Source organism: Mustela putorius, unplaced genomic scaffold, assembly GCF_011764305.1.
Source record: "Mustela putorius furo isolate JIRA1106 unplaced genomic scaffold, ASM1176430v1.1 tig00537227_pilon_pilon_pilon, whole genome shotgun sequence".
NCBI lineage: Eukaryota > Metazoa > Chordata > Mammalia > Carnivora > Mustelidae > Mustela > Mustela putorius.
In genome coordinates, this window is record NW_025422368.1 from 24,096,260 (window position 1) to 24,115,344 (window position 19,085).

Sequence of the window (19,085 nt, forward strand, 5' to 3'; positions counted from 1 at the left end):
TTTCAGGATAGCTCATGAAGTATTTGCCACAAAAGAAATTGGTGTATTAGGAAACTGAGCCATGTTCATTCCCTCCCCCCACCCCACTGTCCCATGTCGCACACAACTGTGCATGTTTATTTTTACATAAAACTTCCCAGCAAGCCTTAATCATTTCAATCAACTCAGTGAAAACTTTAAAAGAATAACAACTTTTAAATCCTCAAATTGCCTAGCATCTTTGAATTAGAATCTTTCTCTGGGAAATAATTTGCCAGCGTTGGCAAAGAAAGCTGTGCATGAAAACGTTTAAAAAAAAAAAAAAAGGCAAGCCATTACTAAACACTACAAATATGATTGTGAGGCAACATGTTAATTTAAAGCCATGTGGGCTTTATTTGATGTAATATGTCAGTAGACATTGCAAATACTAAGATTTTGGAACCTTGAGGGAAATTTGATTTTGGCTAAGAAATTGGGTTCGCTGAGGACTTTGGGACATCAGAGATTATAAGATTATCCTTTCAGCTAGTATTGACCTCATGGTGCTTGGTATTGTGAGAACACCATACACCCTATATTGAACCCTCTTAAAGCACAAGAGGTGAATTCCAAGCCATTTGTCCAACCTCAGATTTGCAAATATACTATAACATGTAATTTCTTCAACTCTCTAATGTGTATTTTTTTGGCTGAGAGCCTTTCCTTTCTTGTACTTGATCTTTACTTCTATCATTAGCCCTAGCTGTGAGCTTTTTTCTGACCATCCCAGGGAGAAACAAGTTTTAAGTCTGTTCATAGGAGTTCCTGGATGGGCAGAACACAAAGCCGTGTAGGAAGACCGATGTTTATGGTTGGCTGGGCCCCATGTAACTTGCCAGACAGCCCACGCATATAATTTAAATTGTTTCTCAGCTCAGCTAGCACTACTTGTCAGGGACCTTGAACCTAAAAATTTGCAAATGCCAAGGGTCTGTTTGAAAGAAACTATTCTTTGATAACAAAGTCTTATTGAGGAGGCAAAGACACTGAAAATCAATATGTGGTTAAATGCCCATATGAATGAAGAGGTCGAAACACTGAATCTTGTTGGCAGTGAGAGAAGGGGAAGACTCCATAGGGACATAGCACGGAAGGTTTAATTATTTGAACAAGACATGAGGATGGGATACAAATAGGGTTTGGTCATGGGTAGGCAGCCACCTAACTTACTTAACCATCACTCCTACACCAGTCAGAGGGAGCCAGGATTTTGGACTCAGGCCTATCTAGCTCTGGAATGTGCGATGTAAACCTTTATCCCATATGGTTACTCTTCCAACTTTGTAAACTCAACCAGTCTGTGAGCCTCCCCCTTCCTTCAAGGTCCAACTCAGTGATAGCCTCTCTCTAAAGTCTTTTTAGATCCTGTAATCTACATCCTGTAGTAGATTTCACATCTTTAATTATACAACTTTATTTAGTCTTTTGTATACCTCTTTCCCCTGAGGGATTGTGAGGATCCAGTCCTCACAGGAAGTACAAATTATATCCCATATTGAGCGCAGTGATTTGGCCTGTACACTGGATGTGGTGTTGGGAGTAGAAAAAATGGAGTACAGAATGAGTGTGGTTCAGAGACAGGAGTAGAGGTGATGTGTGAAAGAGAAATAGGCTGTCCTTGTTACATGAAGGACCAAAAATAAAGGAGGTAGGAGTGGAAAAGAAGCAAAGGAAGACCTTAAATGTCAAAGTCAAGAATTTGGACCTGACTCTGCAGACATTACAAGCCAATGAAAGACTAGCTTGACTGAAAAGAAGATTAAGAACATCTCTATCTAAATGGGAAGTTGGTGATGAGTAACTTAACAGTATATTTCCCCCTTATTATTATTTGGGTTGTATAAACTTGTCTTTCAGTCCAAAAGAGTACTGGGTCACATTTAGGTGACACATTTCCTCCAGACATCCTGGAGAACTTCAGGAAGTGGCGGGGATGATTCAGCAGGGGACATCTTCCTGAACCATGCAGAGATTGGTATTTGGATAGAGTTATTCTTGCCAGGCTGTGAAGAAGTCTTTCCATAATTTATGTGGATGTTTGCTCAGCCTTTTCCCAGATGTAAACCAGGCTGAGGATAAGACTAGATGGGAAAAAATTCGGAAGATTTGGGGTCCCTGGTAAGTCTTTATCCTGAAGACTTTCTGAAGGTTCTGAAGTGGCCTTAGCTTACCAAGGGAAAGATTGACGGTGGTTAGTTAGTTTGGTTCTTTGATTACTTTGGTAAAAAATGGAATATTGTGGACTTTTATGTTCCTCATACCTCAGGGTAAGCTCTAATTTTAGAATCAGAGGAATCTTGCAAATCCATTTATATTCTTATTTTAGGTACTTTATCTTAAGCTGTGCAGAGGTATACTTTACTACGTCTACTTAACATTTCTAGCCTACAAACCTTTTGAGATTTCTTTTTATTATCTGTAACTTTTCAAAAATTGAAAGTATTATCAGTATAGCACAGAGATTAATAATACCAGCTGTGGACCCAGATTGCCTGAGTTCTGATCCTGATTTTCTTACTTAATAGCAGTGTAACTTTGGGCAAGTTATTTAACCACTGTGCCTCAGTTTCTTTATCTGTAATATGGGGATAATCATTTTACTTTCCTTACTGCATTTTTGCCAGAATTAAATGAATGCATTGTCCATTTATTGAAAGTAGAACTATTAGAATAGTTTCTGGTACATAAGTTCGCAACAAATATTATCTATTATTGTATTACAAATGAGAAAATTAAAGCAGCCACAGGTTAAGTGATTTAGGTAATTGTCCAACAAGATGACTAAGCCAGGATTAGTGTGTATTTCAACATTTAGTCAACTGTGAGTGTATTTAACCAGTCAGCTGTGCTATACTGACAGAGACCAGAGGTCAGGAAACTTTTTCTTAAAGGGATGGATCAGTTAATAAATATTTTATACTTTGCAGGACTTAGACTCTCTTCTGCAGCTACTCAGTTCTCATTGTGTTCTGTAAAAGCAGCTATAGACAGTATGTAAATGAATAGGTATGGCTGGGTTCCAATAAAGCTTTGTTTATAAAAACAGATTGCTGTTTTTTTGTGTGTGGGTGTTTTTTTTTTTTTTTCCTTCCCTCCCAGACCTCTGCTTCAGATACTTAAGCCATACCTTCATAGAGACTTTGGATTCAATTTAGGTTTATTTATTTATTTATTTATTTGAGAGAGAGTGAGTGAGTGTGCATGCACAAGCATCCCAGAACATGACTCGGGGTTTGGGGGAGCAGAGGAGAAGCAGACTCCCTGTTGAGCTGGGAGCTGGATATGAGGCTTGATTCCAGGACCCCAGGATCAAGACGTGAGCTGAAGGCAGATGCCTAACTGACTGAGCTCCTCAGGCGCTCCTGGATTCCATTTAAGGTATGAAACAGGCATTATAATAAAAAATAACTTCACCTCTAAAGGAGTATGTCTAACATGTTATTCTGACTTGTGATAGTCATGTTTTAGAAGATCGAAGTAATTTAGAAAATAAGCAGTAGTCATGTTTTTTCCCATCTCAAAGAGATATACTGAAGTCACTTAATGGTTTGGAGGATTATTCTTAGAATTTGAAATCTGATTTGGGCAAGATGCTAAGGGTTGTCTTATTAAATAAACACACATACAGGGGCGCCTGGGTGGCTCAGTGGGTTAAGCATCTGCCTTCTGTTCAGGTCATGATCTCAGGGTCCTGGGATTGAGCCCAGCATTGAGTTCCCTGCTCAGCGGGGAGTTTGCTTCTCCTGCTCCCTCTGTCTGCTCTTCCTGTCATTTGTGCTCTTTGGCTCTCTATCTCCCTGTCAAATAATTAAAATCTTTAAAAAAATAATAAGTAAACATAAATACAGACTTTTTTGTTGTAGTTGTTCATTTTTGTGCAGGAAAAATGTATGAGTCTAGTAACAGGCTATTGTAATTATCCTTGCCATTACACAACAGGTTTTTCTGCTAGGAATGTTGTTTGCATGGGTTTGAATTTTTTGTGGCTTACTTCTCAGTTTAATAAAGTGTTCTTTTTAAATTAAACTTGTCAGCGAACCTTTTTGTGAGTGGCTGTGTTAGTTCATATTTATAGCTTATGTCTGTTTCTGAGGAAATGACTAAATTCGCTTGCATTCGATCAAAACTGTGTGACAAAGGACATCTTTGACTTACTTTAACAAGGCTCATGATGGAAACTCAAAAAATCTCATGGTTCATGTTTATAAGTGTTTTTATGTATTCAGTCTTGGTTGGGCCAAATAATCAGAGCTCTGTGCTAAGGGAGGGACTGAAAATACTCAATGCTTCCCAATTGAATGGATTCCTCTGGAGCAAGTTCAGGCAACACTTTCTTAAAGTCTTTAACAGTTTTTTTATTGCACATGTTTAGAATTGGGTTTTATGGAATAAAATATATGGAATATATTTTTTCTTCTCTTTAAAACATTCCACTAATTTTCTGTATCCTCGTCTGTATCCTATAGGCCCTCATTTGTATTTAGATGTGTGATCTCTAAACCTTGCACATGTAGTTTCTAGGAAGGAGGCTGATGGGGTTGGGAAGGGGCCTGGGGATGTAACTGACTCACAGAAATGTGCTGTGTCTTGCTCCTGCAGAGGTCCCTGTTTCCCCACCTCTGGAATATCCTCAGGCTTTCCCCATCTCAGTGCTGTCCCCTCAGTGTTGGTCCCTTCCTTCTGGCAATGTCTGTGTCCTTCCTCCTGCTGTTCGCTCCAGGGCAGGAGAAGGGGGCACAGGCCAAGCTCAGGTCTACTCAGACCCAGGTTGACCTGTGTGCTGGGACCCCAGCTAGAACTCAGACCCCCCACAAAGGCCCTGCTAGAAATGGTGGTTGGATTTTGCTGTGATTATTGTTCCAGATCAGTTATGGTATAAACTCATGGAAATTTTCTGTTAATGTAATTGTTAATTTCAACCCTTTATGAGCACTCAAGGAAACCACTTCTCCAGCCAAATCTTGGATCTCAATGTAACACAGACAAGAGTGAAATTGCTGTGTCGGCTGTCCCATGTCACTCACTCCGGCCTCCGTTCTCAGAAGCATCTATGGAGTCGGGTTCCTGCACACTTACTTTGAAAACTGTTGATGAATATAACTTTATTTTTGGAGCACACATTAGTCTTAAAATTGGGCTTGCCTATGTATACACGATTAATTGCTAAAAGTTCACCTGGATTGGTGTGTCTGTATGGGTTATATATGAAGCCAGCTTTAGGGGCGACCACATGGACAGACGCTTACCTGAGTTGAGAGATTTAAGACAGCCTTTATCCCCCATTCATGCCTGAAATTCCATTGTCAGTAATGCATTTTATTTCTGTGTTAAGCAGCTGCCTCTTTTGAAGCTCTTTTTCAAATGAAAATATCCCCAGGAAAGCTATCCATTAAGCCTTTTGAACCTTAGTGCTGATCCTGTTTCTTCCCTACTTAAACATCTGGGGTCACTGACTCCTCAGAAGGATAGATAGAAGAAGCAAGGAGCCACACTGCTCCTTCATAATTTGGTCTGGGACTGGCTCTGACTCTGTGTACATTTGATAACCGCATATGAGGTTATCTGTAGTACTTAACTGGGAGATACTTGCTTTCTTATTTAGATGGAGGTATTAGGAGGTATTTGAATAGTGAGCACCTCAAAAGGAACTTCTATTCCTAAATATTCCTTTACTTCAAAATATATTTTATTACTGTACTGGTGAGTATGTACATGCCATACATATAGTACCGGGATCTTTTTTTTTTTTTTTCCCGGAGTATATGTTAATTACAAGAAGTAAGGAAATTAAGTCTAGGTGCAAGTCTAGAACACGGGGTGTATATGTTTCTACCGTATTGTCTGCATATTGATTTTCTTTAATTGATTGACTTCCCCTTTTTTAATTGATTTCTTTTTTTTTTTTTTTTTTGACCTTAACAACTAAATATAGTAAAATTGTGGTTCGTTTAAGTACTTGACAAACATTCATAGAGTGTCTAACATGGTGCAGGTACTTTGTGCTATAAAAAGGAATGCTGGTGGTTTTCTCCTGAAACTCCAGCTTCAAGGAATATTTGAGGTTGCCTAGCAACTGGGAACTAAGGAAGAAAGAGAAGGGAGTGCTGGGGTTGGGGCGGGTGGAGAAGAAAAGAGGAAGAAGGAAAGAAGGATAACTAGAAGGAAATTAGTTAAATCTATTGGTCCTTAACACATTTTCTTGTTTTTATTTATTTATTTTTAAATATTAAAGATTTTATTTATTCATTTGAGGAGAAAAGGAGAAAAAGAGAGCACAAGCAGGGGGAGCAACAGGCAGAGGGAGGGGGGAGAAGCAGACTCCCTGCTGAGCCCCAGGGCGGAATCAATCCCAGGACCCAGGGATCAAGACCTGAGCCCAAGGCAAGTGCTTAACTGACTGAGCCATGCAGACATCCCAGATTTTTTTGTTTTTGATTACACATGTTACCTTGTTAGATGTTCTTCATTGCTTGTAAAATAATTTATCATCTGTCCGCTTTATTTTTTTTCTGGTATGCTCTAATTTGAAATTAGTTTTAATTTTTTTTTACAGTTGTTTCTTTCCAGTATAAAAGAATTTTATGGACCGGTTGGCCAATAAGTACATGGGAGGTTTGAAGAGCTGAAGGAAAAAAATCCATCTTAGACTTGCTTTTTAAAATGTGAGTAAACTCTCTACTCTCCATGGTTTATTTCTGAGATCTTTAAAGCCTGAATATAGAAAGGTAATTTCTGTATGTTCAGTGTGTAAATTTTTCTTGACTATGTTGGTTGACTCATTAAGTCTATGAGAACTGATGACCCACCCCACTCTTGAAAAGTTTTTTAATTCTTGAAGTGCTATGACTCACATGGGTGATTATAGAATTTTGACATGGTGTGGCAGTCTGTGAGCAAATCTGTTTGGCACCAGGAATGGAAATACAGACCAGGTAGCCCATGAACAGTACCACCCTCTTCTCAAATCCTTTGTTGCCTTTGTCCTGCAGACCATTTCAGTGCCACGTCGAAGCTAGTGAGAATTGGGTCAACCTGTTAATGACCCTATAGGCTTAGAAAAATGAGATATTTTCACATAAGCTTATTTACTCCCTTCCTCCCTGGTATTTTTGTTCAGTAATAATAATAACAACACCTAACTATTTCTTGAGCATCTGCTAAGTGACAAGTACTTGACTCATTCAAGTCAATCAGTATTCAACACATACTTTTTCTGTTTGTGATGTGCCAGTCCCTACTCTGACACCTTGTGTTATTGTCATGGCAACCTTTCAGGGACGAGTTAATATTTTCAGGAATATACATGAGGATATTGAAGTTCAGAGAAAGGTAGGGAGAATGCTGATGGTCACACAACTGGTAAGTGGCAAAACCTGGAGTGTGAACATGGCACTGACTTTTTCTGACTGGCCATATCCTAAGTGGTGTTTAAAATGCTCTTCCTGACCCTGCTTTGGTAGGAGCCTAGAGTCTTAATAGAAATATGATCCTAATTCTTCTAAACCTTGGCCATAGTCACAACAAGGAAGGAAATTGGAGAAACATCCTCCCACATTTGAGAGAGAGCTTTGGTGCTTGGATGGGGAATTAAAAGATACAATGTCCAGTCCCAGCCCTTCCATGGAGTTCCTGTGTGTCCTTGCAATAATTTAACATACACGGGAAACAATTACTTCTATTTATGCCAACTGAGGAGAGCAGACCAGATATTCTCTGAGGTCTCTTTCAGTCAGCTTTTTATGGAAATATGGAGGAAAGCCCACAAATCATAAGTGGATAGCTTGAATAATTGTCACAAAGTGAGTACACCTTTGTAACAGCACGCAGATGAATGGAAAATTGCCAGCACCCCAATGCCCTTGGAAATAACTGATTAATTCATTTTGCCTGTTTAAAAAATTCATGTGACTAGAAAGAATCATGTCCTATATATTCTTTTGTGCCTGGTGAATTTTTCTTATTATATTTGTGAAATTTATCTCCAATATTTATAGTTTTTCCGCCATTCTCCTCGCTTTCACAATATTCAGTTATATATCTGTTTTCTAGTTGCTGGACATTTCGGTGGTTATCCAGTTTGGATGAATACCAGATAAATGCTCCAGTGAATATTTTCGTGCCTGTCTTCTGGTGATGACTGTATTTTGTTTGTTCAGGGACTACTCAGTAATTTAGACTCTGCCGATCTGGGGAGGGTTGTTGGACTAAATGAGTATCTTTGAAAGTAGACACGCTGATTTTAGGTGATTTGTCTGCCTCAGCCTGACCGTCTGGGCGTGCTAGTCAGGAGCAGATGGAAGATGTTTTGGCAGATTGCTCTTGAGGGTGTGGCCAGGTGGGCCCTTGTCTGCTCTGTGTGTGGTGTGGGAAGGCTTGCTCCCTGACAGCAAGGGCTCTGCTTGGATTCAGGAAGGAGTTACAGAGAGGAAGAGAAACTAAATCCAGAAGTGATAGACATCTGGGCTACCCTAGAAATCCTTAGGATATCTTGTCAGCCAGATCAAGAGCTTGGAAAGCTGACAATGCAGGGGAAGGATCTCTGCTGTGAGACCTAAAGAGTCTGAAGAGATGAATAAAGAAATAAATACTGATCCAGGCGGGGAGGCTGAATCTCAGAAGCAGCTCTCAAAGCATTTTCTGAACAAATTTATTCTGATTTTGTCAAATTTCTTTTTAAGTCTAATTTTCTTTTAAGGAAGTTTGTAAAAACCTGTCCCTAATGTATGAATCTTGAGCTAAGATGGACTTAATCGGTAGAATTACCAAACTGGGGGAGAAGAAAGTATTTTCAAACAGATTTGAGGAGTGGGCCTGGGGGCCTTGCTGTGTGACCATTCTTTGTGAAAGTCACAGCTCCCTCACCTTTTCCCACGATCTCTCTGGATTAGCTTCTCATCTCTAAAGAAGGGATATTAACATGCTGATCTGATAGGTTTGCTGCAGAGTATCAGCCCTGTGCTTTTGGGTGTGTTGCATGGGTGCTAAAAATAATAGTCCTTATTCTTACTGTTTTTCTGAATCTTATTATGGATGTTGCTGGTTTGACTCTGCATCTAATTCTTTATAGGACTTTTCAGGTAATTCTTTTTAAAATATAAGACTAGTTTTTTTTTTTTTTTTTTAAGTATGGTGAAAACTAATAAATATTTTCCTACTTGCCTCGCCTTAAACTGAAATCTGAGGGAAGATGAAAGGAAGCATTTGTCCATGTGTTCTTGGCAGGTCCCTCCCCAGGGTGAGTCAGTGAAGACACTCTTGGTTGTTGAAACTGCTTTACATGGTTAGTTCAAGAAGAGGCCAGTGGAGCTAAGAGTCAGGGGGAAGTCGGGTCATTTTGCACAAAGGAAAAAATCATAGTTTTGTTTGGGAAGAATTGACTCTCAATTCTCAAAGGAGTGTTTTCAAAATATGACCTAAGTTCACAAAATAGTTAATGTCCAGAGCAGATAAAAAATTAAATGACTGGAGTCTTGTGACTGATATAAGGCTATATTGAGCGTATCTAGATATATTTTCACATTAATGGTCTCTAATACACATGCTCTGTTCATTAAAGGGTGTGTATATTTATATATAAGCTACATAAATAAATGTAGTTAAATAAGTGGCCTAGCTGGATTACGAAAGCTGTACTTGGCCTTCTCTTCTATCCCTTTTTAAATTCTCAGTTCCCACATGACACAGTTGGGAGTGTCCCACCCCCCAAAACTGGATTTGTTTTGTTGTTCCAGACATCAAAGCAAACATTGATTTAAAAACATTTACTAATTGTCATAGAAATGACATTGGATTAATAAAATGAGAATAAATACCAAATCATGTTATTACTTATTACTTTTAAGTTCTGTCCTTTGTCCTCTTATACCCAAGTATAAGAGGATGCAGGAGAACATCTAGGGAAAACTTAAACTAAAAACTTCAGTACTTCCAGTCATTTAGATGTTCTGATAACTGGCAAACAGAAGAAATATCATTTGCCCCAGAGCAGAGGCAACCCCCTGGTCTCTCCATTGTTTTCATGGTTCTTGAGATCACGGGTGGCGATGGTGAAAGCTGTTTTTTCTACCCCTTTGGAGGTTGAGTGGCCCCAGACATAAGAATGAGGTGGAGCCTCTGCTCTGGTTTTGGTGGGGTCTTCTCTTCTTCAGGGTGAGGAAGGCTGTGGGACTGTCTGTGTCATCAAGCAGGCATGCTTATGTAATCTCTCCACCTTGTCATATAGTGGGATTTTTTTGTTTGTTTGTTTGTCTTAGATTTTATTTACTTATTTGAGAGAGAGAGAGCACAAGCAGGGGCAGGGATAGAGGCAGAGGGAGAAGCGGACTCCCCACTGAGCAGGGAGCTGATGTGGAACTCGATCTCAGGATCCTGGGATCATGACCTGAGCTGAAGGCAGACACTTAACTGACTGAGCCACTTGGGTACCCTCATGTAGTGGTTTTTGAGCAGGCGGCTGAGATAGTGGTGTCCCAAAGAAAAGCAACCCCCCATAACTATGTTCCTTTGGGCCCTCTTTGTCCATACCCTGGTAGTATTTTTCACTTTAATTATCATAGGGAGGTTGAAGTTTTCTATGTCCCCACTGCCTTTTGTGGACCAAACATTTGCTATTCTAGGTAAATTCCTACTGTGGATTCTCAAGGTGCTGCTGGGGGTTGTTGACCTAACTGGAATCGTGTCACATATGTGTTATGTCTTGAGCTTTATTAGTTCATTATAACTTGAGGCAATATGTAACTTTCTTTCCATTATGAAAGCCACAGAAGATTTTTATTTCCATTTGTCCCCCTCTAGTCCTCTCTCCCTCTTCTACAGAGCATCTCGGATCTCCTTTACAATCAAAGGGAGGTGTGGTTGGGTTTTTAGAACTCTGCCTTTAAGCAGCTGCTTCCTTTGTGTGCAAGGGTGTGGATGGAGTTTGAAGGCTGCAGGAGCTCTTTGCCTGCCACTGGGCCAAAGCCACAGCTTCTTTTTATTCTCAGTTGCTTTGTTTTCTCCCCACCCCTTAGGAAACTGGCTTCAGTGACTTTGATTTTTTTTTTCTCCTTGATACAGATATGCAAGGGCGCAACTGTAGACTGAAAGGAAATGTTTACACATTTAGCAAATAAATAATCAAAATATGTGGAGGGTGTGTGCACACACAGGCCTTGGCTCTATAACGGGACAGGTGATGTGTTTTTTTTTTCAAGTGCTCTGCATTTATGTATTTAATTAGAAGCACTTAGCACTTCTGATGATACTGACTCATATAGTCTCAGCAGGTTTTTTTTTTTTTTTTAAGATTTTATTTATTTATTTGACAAAGAGAGATCACAAGTAGGCAGGCAGAGAGAGAGGGAGAAGCAGATTCCCTGCCGAGCAGGGAGCCCGACGAGCGGCTCGATCCCAGGACTCTGAGATCATGACCTGAGCGGAAGGCAGAGTCTCAACCCACTGAGCCCCCCCAGGCACCCCAAGTCTTAGCAGTTTTTTAAGAAGGAAGAGGGTCCAAGGGAACTTTGGCTCTCATGTAGTGGATCTGTGGGTTAATATGACATTTTTTGAAAAGCATGGTTCTGGCTCCAGAATTTCAATCAGCCAAGGCTCTCTATAGCTTAGGGAGCAAGGATGTGGGAGAAGGGATTTCAGTAATTCTTAAATCTATTATTTAGCAGTAGCTCAAGGCTTTGTACATTATAATCAAAGAAATGAGGTTGTGTCCCCAGGTGTGTTTTGTGTTCCTTGAATACCAAGATGCTGCCCTCTGCTTGGGAAGGCACAGCCCAGAGCTTGTTCAATTTAAGAGGAAACTTAAATTAGGAGTGTGGTTAATTACAGCCATTGTAGCAGGACCCATTAGTCTTTCGGCAAAAAGAAAAAATGCTATCTCTTGAGAAATGATGGTAGCTTTTAGAGCTTGAAATAGCCTCAACAGCTTCCTGTGACCATTGCCTTGAACTGAGGTCAATCCTTCGCCAGTGAGGGACTCGTCAGTACCGTGCATTAATTGTATTTGTCTTCTGTGTTTTAGTTTGTATTTTAAAATGCAAATTGTCACTGTGCCACCAGCTTTTCCTGTTTTTCTGTTTTGGTTTTTTTTTTTTTTTTTTTTTTTTTTTTTTACTTTGTTCCTTACCTTTGTGATAGTAGTTCTGTGCTTGATTTTAGATACATAGGCTATTTGATACTGTGATATTAAGAGATTTTAGAAGAAAAGGTCATCAGCTGTCTTTCTGGGCTATTCTGGGCATTTTGTACTGTATTTATTTTGGGTCCAGCTTTTCCTGCCCTTGATTTCTGATTAGCTGTTCCTCCCCCTTGTCTTGGCCTCTCATCTTGCTTGGAAGCTTTTCAATAGGTCTGAACTTGGATGACTGTTTTGTTTGACAAATAAACACAATGTCAACCTTGGGAGGGAGGGAGACCCAGGATGGAACTCTTCGTGAATGCTTCTGGTTCTAATGCATGGGATTTCTGGAGCCAGGACACCAGCTTCCAATATATCAGTGTCCAGAAGTTGTTTCCTGCTTGAGGGGATTAGCTTTTACAGAGGGAAACATGAATCTTGGGGCATTTGCATAAGTTTTGGATGGTGTGTGGGATTTATATTCTTGCAGTGTGTAAACTTTTAGAAATTAAAGAATGGATTATTTGGTTCTTCATAGTCGAAATGGGTCCTGAGTGAGGTCTGGCACATAACAGCCCTTTCTGAAGCCTCGTATCCCAGAGAGAATCTCCTGTGTTGTTGGGATAGTGAGAAAAACAAGCATCAAGTGGGAAGCAAATGGCCTTCAAGGACTATCAGACCTTCCAACTAAGACTAGTTGCAGCAGAAAACAGTGACACCCAAAACACCTGTTTATGTTGACCCACGGCACCCCCTGGCCTGTTGGCCCTTTCTCTGGCCTCCCCTTTTTAGCTAGCCAATACAGCAGCAAGCACTTCCCTGGGAGTCTGAGTGACTCTAGAGGGGTGGAAAAATGCTCAGTCATTCTACTGGAGGGTTGTAGGATTCAGAAAGCGTTTTCTGGTTCTTCCCTTTGTGGCCCTCCGGAATCCTCAGAAGGGGCAGCTGAGGAAAATCACGTGCTACAGATGGCTCTTTGTGATCTTTACCTGATCGATACAGTCCGTTCTCATTTGCAGCAGTCACCGCAGGTGCTGAATTAGTGAATGCTGAGCCACTGGCCCCAGGGCATGTGTAAGTTTTAGGTTCCTGTCAGTCTCTGTCACAACATTTTCTCGGTTGATGAGTACATAACTTTGTTTCTTTTTTGCTGTTGTTTTAAAGATTTTGTTAATTTGAGAGAGAGAGTCAGATCATGAGCAGGCGGTTGGAGTAGTGGGAGAAGCAGACTTGCCTCTGAGCAGGGAGCCCAATACGGGACTCAATCCCAGGACCCTGGGATCATGACTAGAGCTGAAGGCAGACCCTTAACTGACTGAGCCACCCTGGTGCCCTCCATGTTTTTTGTTTTAAGGCACCTCATTTAATATTTAATATTTAATTTTGTTGATTTAATATTGTTTAATATTGTTGATTCATTAGCATTGAATTTAATATTGTTAATTCATTAGCATTGAATTCACAATCAATTGCACTCTAACCCATCCCTGAACAGAGCTTTTTTTTTTTTTTTTTTAAAGATTTTTATTTATTTACTTATTTGATATAGGGGGAGAGAGAGAGAGAGAGATCACAAGTAGGCAGAGACACAAGCAGAGAGGTCGGGGGGTTGGTGGGGAAGCAGGCTCCCCGCAGAGAAGAGAGCCAGATTCAGGGCTCGATTCCAGGACCCTGAGATCATGACCTGAGCTGAAAGCAGAGGCTTTAACCCACTGAGCCACCCAAGTGCCCCCTATCCCTGAACAGAGCTTATCTAACATACCCGTTTTTCTCTGCAAGGCACGTCACAGCCCTCTTGTGCTTAGCCCTGTGCCCTAGAAACACATGTTTATAGTACGAGTGCTGATCTGAAACTAGAAAGCAGAGCATTGCCTTGTTCCCCCTCAGCTGGGACCATGCTCAGAGGCAACTCACATTTTTTGCTGCGCTGTGCATGCCCATAAGTGTCCATGAGAACACTGCTTGTATTGATTTTGGGGTTACAAATGAATTTTAGCAAGGTGGCACATCCACAGGTACCTGTTGTGTAACATAAGCAAAGTGATCTCAATTATTGTGGCAGCAACCCTTTTCAGTTCAGTGCTGTAGTTCACGTACCAAACCAGTCATTTAAGGTAAAAATGAATTCTGAGTTTGTATTGTGACCATTACCCAGAAGATGTCTTTAAACAGCCTCGTGTGAAATGAAGACCATTACAGACAGCTTGCCCTGTTAGTGACTCCTGTTGTTGAACGGATGACAACGCTTCTGCCAGGCTTTGAACACTTGGAGGAAAGGAGCAAGGTCTTGTGTATCCCCATGTCCTTGACATGAAATGATCACAGCCAGACATAGTGGAACGGCGACTAGAGGGAGCGGCAACTAGAATGAATGAATGAACGAATGGAAGAGCAAGAAGACGTTATCTTGGTAATGCATGAACCTACTTCAGATCACCTGAGGAGTCTGATGCATCTTTTCAGCTTAGATGATTGCCTGTCTCCTATATTTATTAAATTAACTCATGTAAATACTTACTAATTGTCAGAGAAAGTAGTGTAGCATGGACGGTATTGCAGCTGGCCTGAGAGAGGAACAGCAGGACCACCAACCATACTGAGAAAACTACATAAGGGCTAAAACTGCATTTTAGTCCTTCTCCATCTCACCACATAGCCTGGCTAGCTGTTTCTTTTTTTTTTCCTCTTATTCCTGCTGCCAGCTTCCCTTTTTGGTCCCACTGCCGTGCTTCTGTGATCAGAAACCTTTCTGGATTTAATCATCTCAATAGCTTGCTTCAAAATTCCATTCTCCCTGGAAGATACAGTTCAAAACCCCTTCGTGATCTGGCTTCCATCCTGGCACTTCAGACTTCTCTGTCTCTTACCTCCCTGTGCTCAAGCAAAACTACACTTTACACTGTTTGCTATGCATGCCTTTTAGGACTTCTGGCTTTTGCTTAGGCTCTTCCCTTTGCCAGTCTTGTCTGTTTCTTCTTCCAGATCGTCCCCTGTGTCTGGCAAGATGTCTGTCCCCGCCCCCCCCCCCCAATTATGAGCCCTTCAAGGGAAGTGTCTTTCTAACTATCTTGGTGCACAGCCTCTAGGATGTTATGTTCAGTAAATGTATTTGAATGGGTGAAGGAATCTGAACATTATCTGGAGGATTTGGAAATAGGAAGACTTTAGAAAAGATATTTTCAAGTTTAAAAAAAAAAGAGGGTAGAATATCAATTTCTACTCAAATAGAAAAATGTGACTGTTCTTTTGTTGACTAGCTTTGTCTGTTGTACAAAACTGAGCTTTTCCACTCAGGAAACATCTACACTACGCCACGCTTGGTGGCCCCCAATAAAAATATCCAGGGACTAGACTTAATTAAAGTAGAAAATAGTTAAATTTTATATGAGAGGAAATGACATGCAATTTCAGATATTATCTGTTTCAATTCTTTCCTGTAGATTAACCATTCATTTCACCGAATATTTATCATGGAGCTACCATGTCCAAGAAACTGGGCCAGGGACTTTGGAGCATGAAAAGAAAAGATAAGCAGAACACAGAGGCTTTTGTCTAGTGGGAGACATGGCAGCACATTTCTGTAAAACACGGTAAAATATGCACTTATTACAGGGAGTGCTATGGTAGCACAAAGGAAGGTGAGATTATTTCTAATCTGCTCGCTCCTGCAGAAGAGCTCGAGTTTAACATGAACCTTGAAAGGGTGCATTTAGGAGTAAGTAGGTAGCAGGGTAGGCTAACATAGTTGGGGCAATTGCGAAGAGAGGGGACAGTATAAGCAAAGGTACAGAGGCATTCCTCAAGGAACATGAGGGGCGAGTGCAGAGCATTATAAAATAAGACTGGAAAAGTACACTGGGATCTGATTTTAGAGTGATTTAATGACAGTTTGCTTGGACATAATTCTATAGGCATAAGGAGCTGTGGCAGATTTTTAAGAGGAAGATTTTAAAAAGGAAATATGTGACAGCAACTACCAGCAGCTAAAATTTGTAAGCACATATTGTGTGCCAGGCACTCTTTCTAAATCCTCACCACAACACTTTGAGGTTAGTACTACTAGGATCATATTTTGTAGATAAAATGGAAGGCCCAGAGTGGTTAAGTAACTTCGCTGCATCCATAGCAAATAAGAGGTAGGCCTGGGATTTGAAGCCAGAAAGTTTTGTTGAGAACTTTGGGTTTTGAACCTGGGTTTGAACAGTAGTCTTCAAGGAGTCTCTGAACTTTCTGAATTATTTACAAAGTGTTAATATATGTGAATGTGTAAATTTGTTTAAGAAAAAAAAATGTATAACTTTAATCCTGTAAGAGGAATTTACCAAAAACAGTTAGTAAGGACTCTAGAAGCACTGTTTTGCGCTCACAAGTTCCCCAGTATATTTAGCGCCTTATAGGTGACCGTATGCATATGCTGCTGCTTAGGGTTAAAAAGCAAAACACTCTTGCACTGCTGGAAATAAAAGGAAATGTTGAAAACAGTCTGCAAGAATTAGTACTATAAAGTGGCAGGTTGTTTCTTGATTTGGGAAAAAACAGAAAATGTCCAAGAAGGTCTTTTTTGAAGGTAAACTTGAGGTCTCCAGGCTACTTGGAACTTGTGATAACTCAAATGAGAAAAGAGCCTAGCTTAACATTTGGCAAAAATTAGTCTTTTAAATTTCAACAAAAGCTAAATAAACTCCTAAAATCTGAAAGTTTCTAAAAAATTCCTGTATGCTGGTCTACTTTCAACTGGATCAACTTTTTACAGTTAGAGGGACTTGTGGGATAGATGTTTATTAACCCAGGAGACTGAAAATTCCTTGCAGCTTGTGGTGAATCCAAAGGCGCATGCTAATATGAATGGATGAATCCAGATTAGAGAATTGCCTGATCTATATCATTTGAGAAATCAATGCCTAAGTTCTGTTTAAAGATTGTAATGCTTTAAATATGTACATCTTTAACATACTATTTTCACACAAGTATAGCAAATGTAATGTTTTATTTTCATAACAATCTTCTAGATTCCTATCTATTGGGGTTTTTCTTAACATTTTTCCCATCTTTGTTGCTCATTTTCTATTTTATATTTTTTTTCTGGTTTGTTTGAAAGTAAGTTACTAATACCGTGATGCTTCACTCTTAATTTCCTAAGAACAAAGGACATTCTTTTACGTAGCCATAATGTTCTTATTATAATAACATCTAAGATAATAGTGATATTATTATAATAACCTAAGATACAGATATAAGATAAGATATAGATATAATGACCTAAGATATAGTCCATATTCATATTTGTCTATCTATTAAGAAATTTTTTTTATCATTGTTTTGAGAATTTGGTGAATGACTCAGTGAAGGATTATGAACAGCAATTGGTCATCATGTCTCTTTGGTCTCCTTTGTGAATTGTCTGGTCTCCCTGACTTTTTTGTTCTCTTCTATTTGGTATTTCATAGTGTAAACATGTTTGAAAAGTCTAAGATGGTTGTCTAGAATTGTCTAGAATAATTTCTTATATTCTGGATTCATTTGACTGTTGGATTCCTCATGATCCAATTCAGGGTAAACACAACAGTGGTAGCAATAGAAGATACGTAATGTTGGTTAGGCTGAATCAAATCGTTTAGTTAAGCTGGCGTTCACCAGTTCTCTCTATTGTGAAGGTACCTAATCTCCCTGATAACTAATGCGTAGTCTGCTGGATAGTTCCCCGAGACCATGTGCATGTCTTGTTCCCTAACAGCCATTTACCCAATGGTTTTGGCATTCAATTTTTTTAAGTTGTTATTTAGATTCTAGTTAACATACAATGGAATATGACTTTCAGGTGTACAGTGTAGTGATTTAGCGCTTCCATATAACCCTTGAGCTCTTCACAGCAAGTGGGTTAGCATTCTTTTTGGATTCTTATATGCGTCTGTGGTTATGGTGGTGGTTGTGATAGGGTGCTAACTGAATTTGTGGTCACTTTACTGGCGAAGAATTCTCCTTGTCATTGTCATGCCTGTTTGGGGAGAAATCTAGGCCCCAAAGACAGAGGGCTGTTGAGGTGATGAAAGGGAAACATGGAAGCAACTCTCCAAGCCTGCATTGATAATGAACTTGTCTGGTGTTTGCCTTTGTGAGTGGGTGCATGGGAAAGTTCTGTGAGGAGAGGGAGATTTGTTTAGTTTTGGGGATTTGCACTTAAAATAATAAATCTTCATCGACACAGATGAGAACAAATGAAGTTAAATCGCCATTTTGATTTTCTTCTAGACCAAGAGAATTCAGTAATAATGAGAGGAATTTTCATTAAACAGCCACAGTCTGAATGTGTACCCTCCCATTTGAAAAGGCCTCAGAAATATTTCTTTGGGAAGCATATTCGAAATCCAAAGGGCATCAAGGCTGTGGAATTCCTTTGAACGGTGGAATAGTAAACAAATTGTTTGGTAGGGGGATTTCTTGGTCTAGGTTTATAATCCTTTTGGGAATTTATCTTAAGGCTTTTGTACCCACCCGACCCATGACTGGCTCACTCAATGATTCTGTGTTATCTGATGAGGATCTCATTTCACTTTTGAAAGCAGGTGTTGTTCTCTTTGTTGGGGGGTGAGGGGGTGAGGGGGTAAGGGGAAAAGCTTGACTCCTGGCAATGAGGTATAAAGCCTACTCATGCATCTTGCAATTAGAGAGTACATTGCTTGCCGTAAACCTCCTTCCACTTGCAACTCATGATGCAAAGACTTATTTTTCAGGCACTTCGCTATCCTTCCTGCCGAAACAAAACCATTCTTAACTCTTGGGGTAAAAACCCTACCAGGCGTTCTAAGGAATTCATTTATAATTTGTTTCATTTTTCCTTTCGTTGTTTGATAAGAGGATTTTGGAGGTTGTTTTTGTAACTAGGTAGACCTAGACCTGTGTATCCTCTGGAGCCATGAAATTTCAACATTATGTTAAGTCTGAAGAAAATGATTTT

General features: G+C 39.9%; 1 protein-coding gene across 5 annotated transcripts in view; it reads left to right on the forward strand.

Moving 5' to 3' along the window:
- LOC101689214 (liprin-beta-1) overlaps window positions 1-19,085 on the forward strand; it is a 181,803-nt gene that overhangs the window by 57,637 nt on the left and 105,081 nt on the right. For 2 of the 5 annotated variants that reach the window (XM_045073047.1, XM_045073049.1), the window contains exons 3-4: window positions 6,575-6,683; window positions 14,303-14,540. The exons of 1 other annotated variant lie outside the window; for it this stretch is intronic. The gene's annotated coding sequence lies outside the window, so the exon portion shown is untranslated. The remainder of the gene's footprint in view (window positions 1-6,574; window positions 6,684-14,302; window positions 14,541-19,085) is intronic. 2 more of the 5 variants (XM_045073046.1, XM_045073048.1) reach the window with 1 other exon arrangement.